Source organism: Anomaloglossus baeobatrachus, chromosome 7 (assembly GCF_048569485.1).
Source record: "Anomaloglossus baeobatrachus isolate aAnoBae1 chromosome 7, aAnoBae1.hap1, whole genome shotgun sequence".
NCBI lineage: Eukaryota > Metazoa > Chordata > Amphibia > Anura > Aromobatidae > Anomaloglossus > Anomaloglossus baeobatrachus.
In genome coordinates this window covers 87,060,586-87,083,890 of record NC_134359.1, presented here as the reverse complement: position 1 = coordinate 87,083,890, position 23,305 = coordinate 87,060,586, and positions in this window count along the sequence as shown.

Sequence of the window (23,305 nt, the reverse complement as noted above, 5' to 3'; positions counted from 1 at the left end):
GAAGGCCTACCAGATCAGTCGTGACCAGGGGAAGACTTCGGCCATGGTTTCCAGAGACCACCTGAAGAGGTGTCCACCACCGTTGAGGGTGGCAACTGAAGTTCCGGCCCCCAGACCGGCTGGGGAGAAAGAAAAAGAGGTAATCCACACCATGATGGGCGATTTTCCGGCAGATTGGCCTTTGCAGAATGGCGCAGTGATTCTTCCTGTGATACTGTTCCCACAACCTGTGGAGGAGAAAGAGATGGAAGTCGCCGCCAATGAACCAGTGCCCAGGGATGCACCTATACCCAGCCCCCCTACGTCTCCGCCTGCCCCACATAATAGACGGGAAGGGGAACCAGTTGTTTCCTCCGCCCCACTGCCTGTCACCACTAACATTGGGCCCCGAAGGTCCACACGCCCCAACCTAGGCCGACCCCCGCTTAGGTACAGGGAAACTACCATTTAGGGGTGTTACACGTTGAGTGTGTAAATAAGTAAATGAATGAATCAACCGAGCAAATAACCTGATTGACACCGTGATTGACCCGGCCGTTGCCGGCAAGTTGTCCCCGCATGGACCCTTTGTACCGTTGGCATGAGGAACTCTTCATGGACATGCCTGAGAACTTGCAGGGCACCCACGAACTGGTGGGATTGTAAATAAGTTGGGGCATGTTTTCCGTTGCCGCCTCCGGAGAGGCAGATTTGGAGGATGGGCCTGGAGGAAAGTGATGGCCCAGGCCCGCCACTACCACAACCGGTGGCGATCCTCCGGGGGTCAGGGGTCCCCCATGGACGTGGGGTCCCCTGAAGTGACAGCCGGGTGCGAGTCACCGTACCCGTTCCCGCTCGAGCAGCCTGGATCTGGACTGGGGTCAAGGGGTGCTGCCCACTTCTTAGGGGCAGCATCAGGGCTAGGTTGCTTGGGTGGGAGAGCGGAAGCTGTCCGTCCGTTATTATTAAAAGTGTGTGTATATGTGGTTTGTAACATTTAAGTGACCTGCCTCCCGTAAGGGAAGATTTAAAATGCTTAAACTGTTGATGGTTTTTATATTTTTTACAGTTAAAAAAAAAAAAGAAAAATAAAACCGGTGATGGACGGGCAGCCCGCAGACGGTCTGCATTTAAATAAGGGGGAATGTGGCGCCCTGGACTAGCCAGGTCGTCACAGGTACTACAACACACACCCCCACCCTGAGACAGGCACATCAGCCAGACGCAAAATCCTTGTTGCCTCCCTCCAGGGGCTGATGTCCACACCAGGTGGGGTGGAGCCAGGCGGTTGCCCCCACCCACTGAGGAGTTCACAGTCCTAGAGGCGGGAAAGGAAGAGAGTTCAGTTAGGGAAGTGGAAGTGAGGAGTGAGAAGGAGCAAACTGACCGTGTCCGGGTGTGTGGCCCGGGCACTAAGCGCAAGGTTGGCAGACGGTGGTGGCCGTCTGCAGGAGAGGCGAATCAACGCGGAACCGTAAGACCGGGGACGGATGGTGGCCCGCTGGTACCGAACCGGGGAGCGAAGTGAAGCCAGCACACACAGGTAGGGCCTGCGGACCCCGACCAGGCTTGGAGTCGCCGTTAGAAGTCAAATCCGTCAGTGACCAGAACCCCAGGGGTTTCCTAACAGCCAAGACCCGATTGAAGGCAACCGTCCGACCAGCAAAAGGAAATACAGCTACCACCACAGCTAGAGTTCCAAGGTCCCGAGCCTGCGGGCAAAAGGGCTCCTCCGGCACATATACACGCTGGGGAGCGGGTTACCGGTGGGAATCCATCAGGACTGAACATACACAAAGATGCAGGGAAAGGCAGCCACCACCAACCGTCCGGGAGAAGTCACAGCAGCCAGCTGCGGGACCCGTCCATCCAGCCGTTTGGTTTTCCAGAGACTTTGTGTACATTTGTGGCTGAGTAAGTACAACCATGCCGTCCGGCACCACGCTGCGCAGTCCAGACGACACTGCACTTTGCCAACCCTGCCTCCCCGTCACCTCACCGGGCCCCGGGACCACCCCTACCCATGGAGGGAGGGAACAACATCCCAGCTGCTCCCTACCATCGCTCCCGGGAACTCCGCCACCAGCAGCGGTGGTGCCCAACCTCACCACAACCCGTGGGTGGCATCACGGACCAAATCCCCAAACCAAACTACCCCCTTTCACTCATGGGCGAGGAGCGCCGCTCGAGTCCCCGGATCCGGGCCCACTGCTCAAGCCACCGAGCAACAGCAGCGCCGGACCCGAGCGTTAGCGAGCGCGCGGCGGCGTCCTCCCCGCCCACGACACTGCCCCACTAAGAAGACAAGGAACAGGAAGCGGCTCTAAGAACAGTTCTCGTAAGGGATCACTGCCTATGGCTGTGGGTGCAGGATACTCAGCGAAACATATTGACCCTTGGACTCCAGGGCCATAGAGATGAAGGGCTTATTTAACTTTCCTGGCTAAAAGAATGTTCACAAGTAATATGCCGTCATTGGAAACTGCAATGATTGTGTGTCTGAGTTATACAGAAGATACCATGAAGTGTGCTGCCTGCTGTATTATGTGACCAAGTGTTGTGCCAAGTAAAGACTACTTTGTTGTTATGAATTTGTTTGTCGTCCTTATCTGGAAGTCCTATTGACCTGATGAAGAGTGTAACAGCATTGCTCCAAGTAACACTATCAGCACACACAGACCCAGAACTCTCATTTAAAACCCGTGTCTCGGGGTGCTGAACTTTACACTCTTGCCCACACAGACCCAGAACTCTCATTTAAAACCCGTGTGTCGGGAGGCTGAACTTTACACTCTCCCCCATGGCTACTGCCCCGGGCACCATTGCTTCAGCCATGCGCTGCAATCTCCTGACATTTGAAAAAGAGATCACTCTCCGTCATGGTACTCCCATGACATCTCTGCATTACAACTATAATTTCTAATTCCACTAAGTAATGTTCATGAACATGGATATTTATATATAGATTGCGTTTGTTGCCCTGGAACAAGCACTCTGCCCTCAATTGGATGCATTTTATACCACAGTCACGGTATTGGCATGGGCTATCTACTAGTAAGAATTAAATGTGTAAGCAATGGAAGTTCCCATATTTAGGATCCACACCAAACCCATCAGGTAGATAATAAGTGGCCAATTTACTATCTATTTGCTGCTAACCTACATGACCATCTATGATCAGACATAATTACTACCCTTGTATTTCGGTTTGATTTATTGCAGAAGCCATTAGTCCTAAAATTAATAACTAATTTATACAAATAATTAAGTATTACATATTATAAAAAAATGAGAAGACAAATCATTCAGTTTTGAACTCTTTATTAAATACAGTCTCTACCTATACCTAAAGCCATTGATCCAGAAGAAGGCAAAAAACCTGGACACATTCAGCCAATTTGTGCCACAGGGAAATTCCTTCTCGACCCCAAGAAAAGGCGATCAGTTCAAGAACCCTGGACCAAGGCTATACTACAGCTAACTGAGCTATAGGACGGTTATATCATATAAGAACCCTTATGTGGAATTCATAAACTGGCCAACAGAAGAACTGGAATTAGGCCGGTGGTAGTATGGTACTTGTTTAGGCCTGTTGTTTGAAGACCAGAAATAGCCTTCGCTATTGCCCCAGACTAGGACAGATTTTGTATTTTATTACCTTTCAGAGCATCGCATCCCTGAAGAATGAAATCATTAGGGATGATCGAATACCACAAATATCCGACTTCGCGAATATCCGACCAATAGGTCACTGCTATGTGAATATTCGATGCGCAATGTAAGTCTATGGGAAGCCCAAACAATTGTTATTCGGCTTATCCATAGACTTACATTGCATATCAAATATTCGCAAATAGTCAAATAGCGGCAACCTGTTTGCGAATTTTCGCAAAGTCAGATATTTGTGGTATTTGATCATCCCTAGAAATCATCCTTAGTGACTAAGTGAGTAAATTAAACGAAAAAAGTGCACGTTTGTTATGATGCTCAAGATGGGGACCAGAATGTGGACTAATAATAAAATAAGGAACATGATAGGAGACATATCTACAATACATACATTATTCTTATCTATCTAATATGATGACAACAGCTCTCCAGACCCGCAACCCACCACAAGGACCACTCCTGTCTAATCCCTGAAGAATGAAATCATCCTCAGTAACAATGTGAGGGGGCTAAGCGCCTCCTTTGATCTCAGAGTATAGACTCCCGGGAAAGAGTGCTGCTCAAACTGTTGGGGTGCAGATGTGGGACCCTATACCAGAGATGATGTCCTCCACCCAACTTTCAAAAAGCTGTAAGGGTCGTCAGTAGAGATGGGTAGTCGAGCTGGGCTAACAGACGGTCACCTCTGTAGCTGTAGTGTCATTTTTCGTATGGTCCCGATGTGTAAATTAAAAAAAGTACACGTTTGTTATAATGTACAAGATGGGGACCATAATGTGGACAAAATAACAAAATAGCGAACATGATAGGGGACATTTCTACAATACATACATTATTCTTATCTATATAATAGGATGACAACAGCTCTCCAGACCTGCATCCCACCACAAAGACCACTCCATCCCTGAAGAATGAAATCATCCTAAGTGACGAAGTGAGGGAATTCGTGCCAACCTGTGGTCTCAAGGCATTGTCTCTTATAAGAGTCCTGCTCAAGGTGATGGGGTGCAACTGTGGGACCCTATACCAGAGATGATGTCCTCCACCCAACTTTCAAAAAGCTGTAAAGGTCTTCAGTAGAGATGGGTAGTCGAGCTGGGCTATCAGACGGTCACCTCTGTAGCTGTAGTGTCATTATTCGTATGGTCCCAATGTGTAAATTAAAAAAAAGTGCACATTTGTTATAATGTACAAGATGGGGACCATAATGTGGACAAAAAAAACAAAATAGGGAACATGATAGGGGACATTTCTACAATACATACATTATTCTTATCTATATAATAGGATGACAACAGCTCTCCAGACCTGCATCCCACCACAAAGACCACTCCAGCCCTGAAGAATGAAATCATCCTTAGTGACGAAGTGAGGGACTTCGTGCCAACCTGTGGTCTCAAGGCATTGTCTCTTATAAGAGTCCTGCTCAAGGTGATGGGGTGCAACTGTGGGACCCTATACCAGAGATGATGTCCTCCACCTAACTTTCAAAAAGCTGTAAGGGTCTACAGTAGAGATGGGTAGTCGAGCTGGGCTATCAGACGGTCACCTCTGTAGCTGTAGTGTCATTATTCGTATGGTCCCAATGTGTATATTAAAAAAAAGTGCACCTTTGTTATAATGTACAAGATGGGGACCATAATGTGGACAAAAAAAACAAAATAGGGAACATGATAGGGGACATTTCTACAATACATACATGATTCTTATCTATATAATAGGATGACAACAGCTCTCCAGACCTGCATCCCACCACAAAGACCACTCCAGCCCTGAAGAATGAAATCATCCTTATTGACGAAGTGAGGGACTTCGTGCCAACCTGTGGTCTCAAGGCATTGTCTCTTATAAAAGTCCTGCTCAAGGTGATGGGGTGCAACTGTGGGACCCTATACCAGAGATGATGTCCTCCACCCAACTTTCAAAAGCTGTAAGGGTCTTCAGTAGAGATGAGTAGTTGAGCTGGGCTATCAGACGGTCACCTCTGTAGCTGTAGTGTCATTGATCGTATGGTCCCAATGTGTAAATTAAAAAAAAGTGCACATTTGTTATAATGTACAAGATGGGGACCATAATGTGGACAAAATAAAAAAATAGGGAACATGATAGGGGACATTTCTACAATACATACATTATTCTTATCTATATAATAGGATGACAACAGCTCTCCAGACCTGCATCCCACCACAAAGACCATCCCAGCCCTGAAGAATGAAATTATCCTTAGTAACGAAGTGAGAGACTTCGTGCCAACCTTTGGTCTCAAGGCATTGACTCTTATAAGAGTCCTGCTCAAGGTGATGGGGTGCAACTGTGGGACCCTATACCAGAGATGATGTCCTCCACCCAACTTTCAAAAAGCTGTAAGGGTCTTCAGTAGAGATGGGTAGTCGAGCTGGGCTATCAGACGGTCACCTCTGTAGCTGTAGTGTCATTATTCGTATGGTCCCAATGTGTACATTAAAAAAAAGTGCACCTTTGTTATAATGTACAAGATGGGGACCATAATGTGGACAAAATAACAAAATAGGGAACATGATAGGGGACATTTCTACAATACATACATTATTCTTATCTATATTATAGGATGACAACAGCTCTCCAGACCTGCATCCCACCACAAAGACCACTCCAGCCCTTAAGAATGAAATCATCCTTAGTGACGAAGTGAGGGACTTCGTGCCAACCTGTGGTCTCAAGGCAATGTCTCTTATCAGAGTCCTGCTCAAGGTGATGGGGTGCAACTGTGGGACCCTATACCAGAGATGATGTCCTCCACCCAACTTTCAAAAAGCTGTAAGGGTCTTCAGTAGAGATGGGTAGTCGAGCTGGGCTATCAGACGGTCACCTCTGTAGCTGTAGTGTCATTATTCGTATGGTCCCAATGTGTACATTAAAAAAAAGTGCACCTTTGTTATAATGTACAAGATGGGGACCATAATGTGGACAAAAAAAACAAAATAGGGAACATGATAGGGGACATTTCTACAATACATACATTATTCTTATCTATATAATAGGATGACAACAGCTCTCCAGACCTGCATCCCACCACAAGGACCACTCCAGCCCTGAAGAATGAAATCATCCTTAGTGAAGAAGTGAGGGACTTCGTGCCAACCTGTGGTCTCAAGGCATTGTCTCTTATAAAAGTCCTGCTCAAGGTGATGGGGTGCAACTGTGGGACCCTATACCAGAGATGATGTCCTCCACCCAACTTTCAAAAGCTGTAAGGGTCTTCAGTAGAGATGAGTAGTTGAGCTGGGCTATCAGACGGTCACCTCTGTAGCTGTAGTGTCATTATTCGTATGGTCCCAATGTGTAAATTAAAAGTGCACATTTGTTATAATGTACAAGATGGGGACCATAATGTGGACAAAATAACAAAATAGGGAACTTGATAGGGGACATTTCTACAATACATACATTATTCTTATCTATATAATAGGATGACAACAGCTCTCCAGACCTGCATCCCACCACAAAGACCATCCCAGCCCTGAAGAATGAAATTGTCCTTAGTAACGAAGTGAGGGACTTCGTGCCAACCTGTGGTCTCAAGGCATTGACTCTTATAAGAGTCCTGCTCAAGGTGATGGGGTGCAACTGTGGGACCCTATACCAGAGATGATGTCCTCCACCCAACTTTCAAAAAGCTGTAAGGGTCTTCAGTAGAGATGGGTAGTCGAGCTGGGCTATCAGACGGTCACCTCTGTAGCTGTAGTGTCATTATTCGTATGGTCCCAATGTGTATATTAAAAAAAAGTGCACCTTTGTTATAATGTACAAGATGGGGACCATAATGTGGACAAAAAAAACAAAATAGGGAACATGATAGGGGACATTTCTACAATACATACATTATTCTTATCTATATAATAGGATGACAACAGCTCTCCAGACCTGCATCCCACCACAAACACCACTCCAGCCCTGAAGAATGAAATCATCCTTAGTGACGAAGTGAGGGACTTCGTGCCAACCTGTGGTCTCAAGGCATTGTCTCTTATAAGAGTCCTGCTTAAGGTGATGGGGTGCAACTGTGGGACCCTATACCAGAGATGATGTCCTCCACCTAACTTTCAAAAAGCTGTAAGGGTCTTCAGTAGAGATGGGTAGTCGAGCTGGGCTATCAGACGGTCACCTCTGTAGCTGTAGTGTCATTATTCGTATGGTCCCAATGTGTATATTAAAAAAAAGTGCACCTTTGTTATAATGTACAAGATGGGGACCATAATGTGGACAAAATAGGGAACATAATAGGGGACATTTCTACAATACATACATTATTCTTATCTATATAATAGGATGACAACAGCTCTCCAGACCTGCATCCCACCACAAAGACCACTCCAGCCCTGAAGAATGAAATCATCCTTAGTGACGAAGTGAGGGACTTCGTGCCAACCTGTGGTCTCAAGGCATTGTCTCTTATAAGAGTCCTGCTCAAGGTGATGGGGTGCAACTGTGGGACCCTATACCAGAGATGATGTCCTCCACCCAACTTTCAAAAAGCTGTAAGGGTCTTCAGTAGAGATGGGTAGTCGAGCTGGGCTATCAGACGGTCACCTCTGTAGCTGTAGTGTCATTATTCGTATGGTCCCAATGTGTATATTAAAAAAAAAGTGCACCTTTGTTATAATGTACAAGATGGGGACCATAATGTGGACAAAAAAAACAAAATAGGGAACATGATAGGGGACATTTCTACAATACATACATTATTCTTATTTATATAATAGGATGACAACAGCTCTCCAGACCTGCATCCCACCACAAAGACCACTCCAGCCCTGAAGAATGAAATCATCCTTAGTGACGAAGTGAGGGACTTCGTGCCAACCTGTGGTCTCAAGGCATTGTCTCTTATAAAAGTCCTGCTTAAGGTGATGGGGTGCAACTGTGGGACCCTATACCAGAGATGATGTCCTCCACCTAACTTTCAAAAAGCTGTAAGGGTCTTCAGTAGAGATGGGTAGTCGAGCTGGGCTATCAGACGGTCACCTCTGTAGCTGTAGTGTCATTATTCGTATGGTCCCAATGTGTATATTAAAAAAAAGTGCACCTTTGTTATAATGTACAAGATGGGGACCATAATGTGGACAAAAAAAACAAAATAGGGAACATGATAGGGGACATTTCTACAATACATACATTATTCTTATCTATATAATAGGATGACAACAGCTCTCCAGACCTGCATCCCACCACAAAGACCACTCCAGCCCTGAAGAATGAAATCATCCTTAGTGACGAAGTGAGAGACTTCGTGCCAACCTGTGGTCTCAAGGCATTGTCTCTTATAAGAGTCCTGCTCAAGGTGATGGGGTGCAACTGTGGGACCCTATACCAGAGATGATGTCCTACACCCAACTTTCAAAAGCTGTAAGGGTCTTCAGTAGAGATGGGTAGTCGAGCTGGGCTATCAGACGGTCACCTCTGCAGCTGTAGTGTCATTATTTGTATGGTCTTAATGTGTATATTAAAAAAAAGTGCACCTTTGTTATAATGTACATGATGTAGACCATAATGTGGACAAAATAACAAAATAGGGAACATGATAGGGGACATTTCTACAATACATACATTATTCTTATCTATATAATAGGATGACAACAGCTCTCCAGACCTGCATCCCACCACAAAGACCATCCCAGCCCTGAAGAATGAAATTATCCTTAGTAAGGAAGTGAGGGACTTCGTGCCAACCTGTGGTCTCAAGGCATTGACTCTTATAAGAGTCCTGCTCAAGGTGATGGGGTGCAACTGTGGGACCCTATACCAGAGATGATGTCCTCCACCCAACTTTCAAAAAGCTGTAAGGGTCTTCAGTAGAGATGGGTAGTCGAGCTGGGCTATCAGACGGTCACCTCTGTAGCTGAAGTGTCATTATTCGTATGGTCCCATTGTGTATATTAAAAAAAGGTGCACCTTTGTTATAATGTACAAGATGGGGACCATAAAGTGGACAAAAAAAACAAAATAGGGAACATGATAGGGACATTTCTACAATACATACATTATTCTTATCTATATAATAGGATGACAACAGCTCTCCAGACCTGCATCCCACCACAAAGACCAATCCAGCCCTGAAGAATGAAATCATCCTTAGTGACGAAGTGAGAGACTTCGTGCCAACCTGTGGTCTCAAGGCATTGTCTCTTATAAGAGTCCTGCTCAAGGTGATGGGGTGCAACTGTGGGACCCTATACCAGAGATGATGTCCTACACCCAACTTTCAAAAGCTGTAAGGGTCTTCAGTAGAGATGGGTAGTCGAGCTGGGCTATCAGACGGTCACCTCTGTAGCTGAAGTGTCATTATTCGTATGGTCCCAATGTGTATATTAAAAAAAAGTGCACCTTTGTTATAATGTACAAGATGGGGACCATAATGTGGACAAAAAAAACAAAATAGGGAACATGATAGGGGACATTTCTACAATACATACATTATTCTTATTTATATAATAGGATGACAACAGCTCTCCAGACCTGCATCCCACCAAAAAGACCATCCCAGCCCTGAAGAATGAAATTATCCTTAGTAACGAAGTGAGGGACTTCGTGCCAACCTGTGGTCTCAAGGCATTGACTCTTATAAGAGTCCTGCTCAAGGTGATGGGGTGCAACTGTGGGACCCTATACCAGAGATGATGTCCTCCACCCAACTTTCAAAAAGCTGTAAGGGTCTTCAGTAGAGATGGGTAGTCGAGCTGGGCTATCAGACGGTCACCTCTGTAGCTGTAGTGTCATTATTCGTATGGTCTTAATGTGTATATTAAAAAAAAGTGCACCTTTGTTATAATGTACAAGATGGGGACCATAATGTGGACAAAATAACAAAATAGGGAACATGATAGGGGACATTTCTACAATACATACATTATTCTTATCTATATAATAGGATGACAACAGCTCTCCAGACCTGCATCCCACCACAAAGACCATCCCAGCCCTGAAGAATGAAATTATCCTTAGTAACGAAGTGAGGGACTTCGTGCCAACCTGTGGTCTCAAGGCATTGACTCTTATAAGAGTCCTGCTCAAGGTGATGGGGTGCAACTGTGGGACCCTATACCAGAGATGATGTCCTCCACCCAACTTTGAAAAAGCTGTAAGGGTCTTCAGTAGAGATGGGTAGTCGAGCTGGGCTATCAGACGGTCACCTCTGTAGCTGTAGTGTCATTATTCGTATGGTCCCAATGTGTATATTAAAAAAAAGTGCACCTTTGTTATAATGTACAAGATGGGGACCATAATGTGGACAAAAAAAACAAAATAGGGAACATGATAGGGGACATTTCTACAATACATACATTATTCTTATCTATATAATAGAATGACAACAGCTCTCCAGACCTGCATCCCACCACAAAGACCACTCCAGCCCTGAAGAATGAAATCATCCTTAGTGACGAAGTGAGGGACTTCGTGCCAACCTGTGGTCTCAAGGCATTGACTCTTATAAGAGTCCTGCTCAAGGTGATGGGGTGCAACTGTGGGACCCTATACCAGAGATGATGTATTCCACCCAACTTTCAAAAAGCTGTAAGGGTCTTCAGTAGAGATGGGTAGTCGAGCTGGGCTATCAGACGGTCACCTCTGTAGCTGTAGTGTCATTATTCGTATGGTCCCAATGTGTATATTAAAAAAAAGTGCACCTTTGTTATAATGTACAAGATGGGGACCATAATGTGGACAAAAAAAACAAAATAGGGAACATGATAGGGGACATTTCTACAATGCATACATTATTCTTATCTATATAATAGGATGACAACAGCTCTCCAGACCTGCATCCCACCACAAAGACCACTCCAGCCCTGAAGAATGAAATCATCCTTAGTGACGAAGTGAGGGACTTCGTGCCAACCTGTGGTCTCAAGGCATTGTCTCTTATAAGAGTCCTGCTCAAGGTGATGGGGTGCAACTGTGGGACCCTATACCAGAGATGATGTCCTCCACCCAACTTTCAAAAAGATGTAAGGGTCTTCAGTAGAGATGGGTAGTCGAGCTGGGCTATCAGACGGTCACCTCTGTAGCTGTAGTGTCATTATTCGTATGGTCCCAATGTGTATATTAAAAAAAAGTGCACCTTTGTTATAATGTACAAGATGGGGACCATAATGTGGACAAAAAAAACAAAATAGGGAACATGATAGGGGACATTTCTACAATACATACATTATTCTTATCTATATAATAGGATGACAACAGCTCTCCAGACCTGCATCCCACCACAAAGACCACTCCAGCCCTGAAGAATGAAATCATCCTTAGTGACGAAGTGAGGGACTTCGTGCCAACCTGTGGTCTCAAGGCATTGTCTCTTATAAGAGTCCTGCTCAAGGTGATGGGGTGCAACTGTGGGACCCTATACCAGAGATGATGTCCTCCACCCAACTTTCAAAAAGCTGTAAGGGTCTTCAGTAGAGATGGGTAGTCGAGCTGGGCTATCAGACGGTCACCTCTGTAGCTGTAGTGTCATTATTCGTATGGTCCCAATGTGTATATTAAAAAAAAGTGCACCTTTGTTATAATGTACAAGATGGGGACCATAATGTGGACAAAAAAAACAAAATAGGGAACATGATAGGGGACATTTCTACAATACATACATTATTCTTATTTATATAATAGGATGACAACAGCTCTCCAGACCTGCATCCCACCACAAAGACCATCCCAGCCCTGAAGAATGAAATTATCCTTAGTAACGAAGTGAGGGACTTCGTGCCAACCTGTGGTCTCAAGGCATTGACTCTTATAAGAGTCCTGCTCAAGGTGATGGGGTGCAACTGTGGGACCCTATACCAGAGATGATGTCCTCCACCCAACTTTCAAAAAGCTGTAAGGGTCTTCAGTAGAGATGGGTAGTCGAGCTGGGCTATCAGTCGGTCACCTCTGTAGCTGTAGTGTCATTATTCGTATGGTCCCAATGTGTATATTAAAAAAAGTGCACCTTTGTTATAATGTACAAGATGGGGACCATAATGTGGACAAAAAAAACAAAATAGGGAACATGATAGGGGACATTTCTACAATACATACATTATTCTTATCTATATAATAGGATGACAACAGCTCTCCAGACCTGCATCCCACCACAAAGACAATCCCAGCCCTGAAGAATTAAATTATCCTTAGTAACGAAGTGAGGGACTTCGTGCCAACCTGTGGTCTCAAGGCATTGACTCTTATAAGAGTCCTGCTCAAGGTGATGGGGTGCAACTGTGGGACCCTATACCAGAGATGATGTCCTCCACCTAACTTTCAAAAAGCTGTAAGGGTCTTCAGTAGAGATGGGTAGTTGAGCTGGGCTATCAGACGGTCACCTCTGTAGCTGTAGTGTCATTATTCGTATGGTCCCAATGTGTATATTAAAAAAAGGTGCACCTTTGTTATAATGTACAAGATGGGGACCATAATGTGGACAAAAAAAACAAAATAGGGAACATGATAGGGGACATTTCTACAATACATACATTATTCTTATCTATATAATAGGATGACAACAGCTCTCCAGACCTGCATCCCACCACAAAGACCATCCCAGCCCTGAAGAATGAAATCATCCTTAGTGACGAAGTGAGAGACTTCGTGCCAACCTGTGGTCTCAAGGCATTGACTTTTATAAGAGTCCTGCTCAAGGTGATGGGGTGCAACTGTGGGACCCTATACCAGAGATGATGTCCTCCACCCAACTTTCAAAAAGCTGTAAGGGTCTTCAGTAGAGATGGGTAGTCGAGCTGGGCTATCAGACGGTCACCTCTGTAGCTGTAGTGTCATTATTCGTATGGTCCCAATGTGTATATTAAAAAAAAGTGCACCTTTGTTATAATGTACAAGATGGGGACCATAATGTGGACAAAAAAAACAAAATAGGGAACATGATAGGGGACATTTCTACAATACATACATTATTCTTATCTATATAATAGGATGACAACAGCTCTCCAGACCTGCATCCCACCACAAAGACCATCCCAGCCCTGAAGAATGAAATTATCCTTAGTAACGAAGTGAGGGACTTCGTGCCAACCTGTGGTCTCAAGGCATAGACTCTTATAAGAGTCCTGCTCAAGGTGATGGGGTGCAACTGTGGGACCCTATACCAGAGATGATGTCCTCCACCCAACTTTCAAAAAGCTGTAAGGGTCTTCAGTAGAGATGGGTAGTCGAGCTGGGCTATCAGACGGTCACCTCTGTAGCTGAAGTGTCATTATTCGTATGGTCCCAATGTGTATATTAAAAAAAAGTGCACCTTTGTTATAATGTACAAGATGGGGACCATAATGTGGACAAAAAAAACAAAATAGGGAACATGATAGGGGACATTTCTACAATACATACATTATTCTTATTTATATAATAGGATGACAACAGCTCTCCAGACCTGCATCCCACCACAAAGACCATCCCAGCCCTGAAGAATGAAATTATCCTTAGTAACGAAGTGAGGGACTTCGTGCCAACCTGTGGTCTCAAGGCATTGACTCTTATAAGAGTCCTGCTCAAGGTGATGGGGTGCAACTGTGGGACCCTATACCAGAGATGATGTCCTCCACCCAACTTTCAAAAAGCTGTAAGGGTCTTCAGTAGAGATGGGTAGTCGAGCTGGGCTATCAGACGGTCACCTCTGTAGCTGTAGTGTCATTATTCGTATGGTCCCAATGTGTATATTAAAAAAAAGTGCACCTTTGTTATAATGTACAAGATGGGGACCATAATGTGGACAAAAAAAACAAAATAGGGAACATGATAGGGGACATTTCTACAATACATACATTATTCTTCTCTATATAATAGGATGACAACAGCTCTCCAGACCTGCATCCCACCACAAAGACCATCCCAGCCCTGAAGAATGAAATTATCCTTAGTAACGAAGTGAGGGACTTCGTGCCAACCTGTGGTCTCAAGGCATTGACTCTTATAAGAGTCCTGCTCAAGGTGATGGGGTGCAACTGTGGGACCCTATACCAGAGATGATGTCCTCCACCTAACTTTCAAAAAGCTGTAAGGGTCTTCAGTAGAGATGGGTAGTCGAGCTGGGCTATCAGACGGTCACCTCTGTAGCTGTAGTGTCATTATTCGTATGGTCCCAATGTGTATATTAAAAAAAGGTGCACCTTTGTTATAATGTACAAGATGGGGACCATAATGTGGACAAAAAAAACAAAATAGGGAACATGATAGGGGACATTTCTACAATACATACATTATTCTTATCTATATAATAGGATGACAACATCTCTCCAGACCTGCATCCCACCACAAAGACCACTCCAGCCCTGAAGAATGAAATCATCCTTAGTGACGAAGTGAGAGACTTCGTGCCAACGTGTGGTCTCAAGGCATTGTCTCTTATAAGAGTCCTGCTCAAGGTGATGGGGTGCAACTGTGGGACCCTATACCAGAGATGATGTCCTACACCCAACTTTCAAAAGCTGTAAGGGTCTTCAGTAGAGATGGGTAGTCGAGCTGGGCTATCAGACGGTCACCTCTGCAGCTGTAGTGTCATTATTTGTATGGTCTTAATGTGTATATTAAAAAAAAGTGCACCTTTGTTATAATGTACATGATGGGGACCATAATGTGGACAAAATAACAAAATAGGGAACATGATAGGGGACATTTCTACAATACATACATTATTCTTATTTATATAATAGGATGACAACAGCTCTCCAGACCTGCATCCCACCACAAAGACCATCCCAGCCCTGAAGAATGAAATTATCCTTAGTAACGAAGTGAGGGACTTCGTGCCAACCTGTGGTCTCAAGGCATTGACTCTTATAAGAGTCCTGCTCAAGGTGATGGGGTGCAACTGTGGGACCCTATACCAGAGATGATGTCCTACACCCAACTTTCAAAAAGCTGTAAGGGTCTTCAGTAGAGATGGGTAGTCGAGCTGGGCTATCAGACGGTCACCTCTGTAGCTGTAGTGTCATTATTCGTATGGTCCCAATGTGTATATTAAAAAAAAGTGCACCTTTGTTATAATGTACAAGATGGGGACCATAATGTGGACAAAAAAAACAAAATAGGGAACATGATAGGGGACATTTCTACAATACATACATTATTCTTCTCTATATAATAGGATGACAACAGCTCTCCAGACCTGCATCCCACCACAAAGACCATCCCAGCCCTGAAGAATGAAATTATCCTTAGTGACGAAGTGAGAGACTTCGTGCCAACCTGTGGTCTCAAGGCATTGTCTCTTATAAGAGTCCTGCTCAAGGTGATGGGGTGCAACTGTGGGACCCTATACCAGAGATGATGTCCTACACCCAACTTTCGAAAGCTGTAAGGGTCTTCAGTAGAGATGGGTAGTCGAGCTGGGCTATCAGACGGTCACCTCTGTAGCTGTAGTGTCATTATTTGTATGGTCTTAATGTGTATATTAAAAAAAAGTGCACCTTTGTTATAATGTACATGATGGGGACCATAATGTGGACAAAATAACAAAATAGGGAACATGATAGGGGACATTTCTACAATACATACATTATTCTTATCTATATAATAGGATGACAACAGCTCTCCAGACCTGCATCCCACCACAAAGACCATCCCAGCCCTGAAGAATGAAATTGTCCTTAGTAACGAAGTGAGGGACTTCGTGCCAACCTGTGGTCTCAAGGCATTGACTCTTATAAGAGTCCTGCTCAAGGTGATGGGGTGCAACTGTGGGACCCTATACCAGAGATGATGTCCTACACCCAACTTTCAAAAAGCTGTAAGGGTCTTCAGTAGAGATGGGTAGTCGAGCTGGGCTATCAGACGGTCACCTCTGTAGCTGTAGTGTCATTATTCGTATGGTCCCAATGTGTATATTAAAAAAAAGTGCACCTTTGTTATAATGTACAAGATGGGGACCATAATGTGGACAAAAAAAACAAAATAGGGAACATGATAGGGGACATTTCTACAATACATACATTATTCTTATCTATATAATAGGATGACAACAGCTCTCCAGACCTGCATCCCACCACAAAGACCACTCCAGCCCTGAAGAATGAAATTATCCTTAGTAACGAAGTGAGGGACTTCGTGCCAACCTGTGGTCTCAAGGCATTGACTCTTATAAGAGTCCTGCTCAAGGTGATGGGGTGCAACTGTGGGACCCTATACCAGAGATGATGTCCTCCACCCAACTTTCAAAAAGCTGTAAGGGTCTTCAGTAGAGATGGGTAGTCGAGCTGGGCTATCAGACGGTCACCTCTGTAGCTGAAGTGTCACTATTCGTATGTTATTATAGTTATTATAACCATGAAACTTCCAAAAGACAAGGAAAACGAAAAGTCTGTGTATAACTTTGACATGGAAAAATGATTTTACATATGTTAGTGGTTGTTTCAGTTTTCAATCTTCATTCCTTCATTCACTTTAGTCCCTCTACAGTTTGCCTGATCAAAGTTTTAGATATTTTAGTGGGAGTGACTCTCCCTGTAATGCAGGCTGGATGTGAGCTCAGAGTTTCTCTCCCTGTAATACAGGCTGGAATTGAGCTCTGTGTGTAGATAGGATGCTGCTGTTTTCATTTCATATATCAGCACATATTCTAACCTGTGCTTATTTATATTTCATGTGCTTTCCTTTTTATCTATAGGTTGTCGGCTCTGCGTCAAACTTTAGATACTTTCTCCCCTCTCCTTTGCAGGGCTGAGTACAACCGCTCCTCCTGCTACTTCTAACTCAGAGCGAAGGGAAAGGATAACAGCCAACTATCAGGAGCTCATTTGACTGATTTGAAATATTTTTGCAAAAGCACTGAGCGACATAAAGATCTTATAGGCTTTGCATCAGGAAAATGATCGAATTTTATATTTTAATGAATACTTTTAGGAAATAAATGAACAATATTTTTTTTTAGACAAACTGCATTTAAAGGGAAGCTCTGGTGAACAAAAACAATACTTTTCCATTTTAATTATTTTTTTAAAAAATATCCTTTAGAATTTCAAATAATTTTAATTCGTTTTTAAAAATATCCTTCAGAATTTTCTAACCTTGCTGTTCGCTAATCTGCCCAAATCTATCAGCAAAGAGAAAATATTCCCAGGAATGTAAGTACCACAAGATAAAGTGAAATAGTAATAAAGAAGGGCTTGATCTACATCTTAGGCCTCTGTCACACGTACGTTAAAATCACGCATGTGCCGCGAGACACGTATTTCCCCTGCGTGTTGCGTGTGGTAAGTACGTGTCTCCGGTACATGCGGCCCACATGTGTTCTCTGTGTGCTATCCGCGATAACACACGGAGAACTGGTAATTTGAATACTCACGTGGTCCTTGCTGCTGTCCCGGGTACTGATCTTCGGCTCCAGCCCCGCCCACTCCCCGCTGATGCTGCTTCCGGCCGAGCGGAGGGGCGGAGATTAGCGCCCATTACAGCACGCCCACCTCGTTAACACGCTCATAATGAGCGGCGGCCGGCAGCAACTGTTTGCAGCGGAAGATTCTGCAGGGCTGGTGGAGGTGAGTATGTGTTTTTTTATTTTAAAATAATGACACATTTTTCTCCGGCGCGTGTCAAATGGGACCGCATCCACACTACATCCGTGTGGTACGGGTGTGGGCTGTGTGACACCCGTGCTGCCGGAGAGAAACGGACATGTCGGCATGAGGAACCCACGGACACACGTAAGTACGGAATGGGCACACGATCCAAAATACTTACATGTGTCCAAACCATTAGGAATCCATAGGTCCACGTGTGTACGTGTCTCCGGTATGTGAGAAAACTGCAAAACACGTACCAGAGGCACGTACATGTGACAGAGGCCTTAGAGGAAAAGCTGATTTTTACATGGGATTGGAATATCTGAACTGAAACGTCTACCCATGAAAGACGAGTATAATTCACTTTAATCCTTCCGTTAAGACATTAACTCGTTTAATCTTGGGACAACTGATTCTTTAACACTCTACATTTTTTTCATAGTATGTTATTTTTATTTCTTTTTGATATGTGACACCCTGGGCAAGCCAGGGGTCACAGGACACAACAACACCCGCACCCCACACCTCAGGTAGTGACACCAAAGCTAACCTACAAATCCTTGTTGCCTTCCTCCAGAGACTGATGATGCACACCAGGGGGTGGGCCAGGCGGTTGGCTCCGCCCACCGAGGAGATCACAGCTCTGGAGGCGGGAAAACCAGGCAGATAAGGAAAGGGAGAGGAAGTGTGAGGAGCTAAGTGAAGGAGTAAACAGCGAAGTGAAAGTAGAAGGAAGGAAAGTGGTAAGGGAGGAAAGCGAGAGTGGTGACAAGAAGGAAGACAAGCCTGAAGGGTCCAGCTTTGTGTAGGGCCAGATCAGCAAGGTCAGCGACGGCGGTGACCGTCTGGAGTGGGACCATTCGGAAGTTCCTGGAAGGACCCCGTTGGCTGTGTGCCCGGTGGTCTGGAGCAGTGTTCCGAAGGACAGTCAGCACCAGGACAGGGGCCTTTCGGACCCCGGCAGGGCTAGGAGTCGTCAGATCTGCTAAATCCGTTAGTGAAGGGGACGTAGATCCCCCAACAACCAAGTCCCGATTGAAGGCAACAGCTCAACCGTTACCGAGGAGACACCGCCACCGCCAAGGCACCAGTTTCCTCAGGGCCAGCGCCTGCGGGCAAAGTGTGGAGCTCCTCCGGCCCAGATTGTAGTCGGGGAGCGGGTAACCGGTGGGAATCCACCGCTACCAATGGACTTAACATAGGTGCAGGGAAGAGTGACCATCACCGCCAACTACCGGGGAGAGCAAGTGCAGCCGTCTGTGGGACCGTCCTACCAGCCGTTTGGTTTACCGTACAAACTGTGTCCGTGTCTCAGGCTGAGTGAGTACCACCGTGCCGCAAGGCACCGCGCTGCCCCCCCGCGCCCCTGCGCCCATCTGGCCCTGCAGTCCCCATCTCATCACCGGGCCCCGGGAGCACCAACCCCTGCCCACGGAGGGGCAATCCAACAACTAGCTGCTCCCCCACCATCACTCCCGGGCTCCCCGCATCGAGCAGCGGTGGTGAAATCACCACAACCGTGGGTGGCGTCACGAACTGTAACAATCCCCATCACCCCCAACAACATCCCCTTTCACTCACGGGCGAGGAGTGCCGCTCGAGATAGCCCCCGGGATCCGGCTCACCGCTCGAGCCACCACTGAGCAGCAGCCGCCGGACCCGAGCAGAAGGGGTGAGCGTAGTGTGCTGACACCCTCCTCCCCGCCCGCGACAACTTGGCGTCACGAACAGGATCCTACCGCTCTGCCGTTTGGTAGAGGTGCGCCTTGTGTCCGCCGGAGGTGTCCGGCTGAAAATTTCCAGAAGCCGCCATATTGGGCGCGAAAAGTTCCCGCTCGAGCGTCTTCTCGAGCAGTAGAGGCGCGAAGGCCAAAACTCCGCCCCAAAAGAGGAGTGGCCGGAAAGAGCTAAGGGGGACGGAAGCAAGATGTCTGCGCCCGACGAAGCCGCTGGAGGAGCGGCGGTCGCAGCTGCAGTGGCACCCGCAGATGGGAATGGGCCTGCCCAGGTCCCGGCCGCAGTGGCGGGAGGTGCCGCGGTCCCCGCGCTCACTCAGGTCATGCCGTTCTCCTTGCCCTATGCGCCCGGAGCTGCCTGGCTACCGCAGTATGACGGGAAACCGGATGCCTTGCAGGCCTTCCGGAAGAAGCTTGGCCCGTTGCTGGAGCTGTACCCCCTGAATGATAAGCAACGTGCAGCGATAGTGCTGGGCCAGCTAACCGGTGCGGCTGAGCAGGAGGCGGAGACCTGGGCCGAGGGGGATCAGCTCTCTGTAGCCACCATCTTTAAGAAGCTACAGACTGCCTTTGAGACCCGGACTGAAGCTGAGCTGAGGATGCAGTTTTACCAGTGCCGACAACGGGCTACGGATAGCATTCGGGACTATGCTTTACGGTTGCAAACCGCCCTCCGCACGCTAAAGCGGGTGAATCCTATTAATGAGGCGGATAGCAATAAGATGTTAACAGAGCAATTTGCGCAGGGGATGAGGTCCCCTGAGGATCGTAAACAACTCCGGCTGTGGGCCCTGGAACACCCTGATGTGGACTTTGCCGTATTAAAGGAGAGGGCCATTAAAGCATTACAGCCCCCGGCCCCAGAAGCCCTGGAGCCAACCCCGTGGCCCATTGAGACTGCTCCTGTGGTGGTGACTCTTGCTCTACCAACCTCTTCCACATCCACCGCCTCAAGCAGCACTATGGAGGAGCTGGCAGCCCAGGTCCGTCGCATGGACGGAGACCTCGCCAAGATCCTTGCTGCACTCCAACCGTTGACCAAATCTCAGCCTTCAGCACCGATACAGCTTGCTGACAGCCCTGAAGATGTCCCCTGGATGCAGCGGAGAAGTGCTAACCAACCGCGGAGCAGGCCTCCAATCTGCTACAAGTGCCGTAAGCCTGGGCATTACTTTCGAGAGTGCCCGTTAAACGAGCAACCCCTGGGGCCCCGGGCCAATCCTCAGGAGTAGAACCCCATGGCCCCTTGGACTGGCGAGATCGATATGTCGGGGCTCGACCCATCATCCCCGTGGTTGTGGACGGCATACCGGTGATGGCTCTCTTGGACACTGGATCCCAGGTAACCACCATACCAAATACATTGTACCAGCGGTATTGGGGAGCAGACGAGCTGGCTCCTCCAGACACTAGTATAACGCTGATTGCTGCCAATGGACTCCCACTAACCCAAGTGGGGTACAAACAGGTGGCCATGACAGTGGGGCAAGCTGAACTGCAACACCAGGGTATGATTGTGATCATGAATGAGCCCAGTGATCATAACCCGAAGATAGTGCTGGGAACCAATGTGATGGAGCACTGTATGGGTGATGTGTTGGCCCTACTGCAACAGCTGGCCGCCACGGCGGCGGGGAGCCGACAGAGAGCTGTGCAGCGTGAGATCCGAGCCTTGATGTACCGCCAGCATGTAAATTCAACCGGAGGAGAGATTGGTGGAGTGAGAGTGATGGATGTGGCCCCGTTGCTCGTGCCCCCTAGAAGTGAGATGATGATTTGGTGTAGGGCAGCAGTAGGCCCTCAGGGGCGTGACTACCCTGCCATGATGGAGCCCATACCCTCCGAGCATTGGCCCACTGTGGTGGCCGCCCGAGGGGTGGTAGATGTAAAAAAGGGGAGGGTGCCCGTGAGGGTGCTGAATTGCGGGGAGGAAGAAGTCAGGCTGCCCCGGTACGCTACCATTGCCAAACTGCTCACACTAGATCCTCACACCATCCACGAAACCAGCTCCTCGGTCCCTTCACCTACTACCAGCACTGCCCCGTCACCGGGGGAGGTAAAAGAGTGGCACCAACAGCTACATGTGGGCACTGATGACACCCCTACACATCACAAAGCGGGAGTATACAGGGTGGTGCAGGAGTATGAACAGGTTTTTAGTAAACACCCACTAGACTTCGGGCAGATCAAAGGGGTCCAACACCACATCCCCACTGGCGAACACCCCCCTATCAAAGAGAGGTACCGGCCTATTCCCCCTGCACATTACCAGTGTGCCAAGGATATGTTGAGAAATATGAAGGAGGCAGGGGTTATTCGGGATAGCTGTAGTCCCTGGGCCGCTCCGTTGGTACTGGTCAAGAAGAAGGATGGTACCATGCGGATGTGTGTGGACTACCGGAAGATTAACCAGATAACCCATAAAGATGCCTACCCGCTGCCCCGTATTGAAGAGTCGTTGGCCGCGCTGCGGACTGCAAATTACTTCTCCACCCTGGACCTCACCAGTGGATACTGGCAGGTGGCCGTGGCCCCGGAAGACCGGGAGAAAACCGCCTTCACCACTCCGATGGGGCTCTGTGAATTTAATAGTATGCCGTTCGGGCTGTGCAATGCCCCAGGAACCTTCCAACGGCTGATGGAGTGCTGTCTGGGGCACCTAAACTTCGAGACCGTCCTATTGTATTTGGATGATGTGATTGTTTACTCCCAGACGTACGAAGCCCATCTGGAGCACCTGGCCGAGGTGTTCGTGTCCCTTGCCAAATATGGGATGAAGTTGAAGCCCTCCAAGTGTCACCTGCTGAAACCCCGGGTGCAGTACCTGGGGCATGTGGTGAGTGCAGAAGGTGTTGCCCCCGACCCTGAGAAGATCACTGCCATCCAGGACTGGCCAAGGCCAACCACCGTAAGGGAGGTCCGGCAGTTTTTGGGTCTGGTGGGGTACTACCGGCGCTTTATCAAGGGGTACACGAAGATGGCTGCCTCCATGCAAGACCTCCTCGTGGGACAGACCAAAGGTGGAAGGCCAGCCCCACTGGTGTGGGAGGACAGGCATGAGGAATCCTTCCGTCAGCTGAAGGCGGCTTTGACCGGAGAGGAGGTCCTGGCGTATCCGGACTACGGCTGCCCATTCATCCTCCACACTGATGCCAGTAATGTGGGCTTGGGAGCAGTCCGGTCCCAGGTCCAGGAAGGCAAGGAAAAAGTGATTGCCTACGCTAGTCGAAAACTCCGGCCGACCGAAAGGAACCCCGAGAACTACAGCTCTTTCAAGCTCGAGCTCCTGGCACTGGTGTGGGCTATCATCGAGCGGTTCCGCCACTACCTGGCCGCTGCAAAGTTCACCGCTTTTACGGATAACAATCCGTTGACTCACCTGGATACAGCCAAACT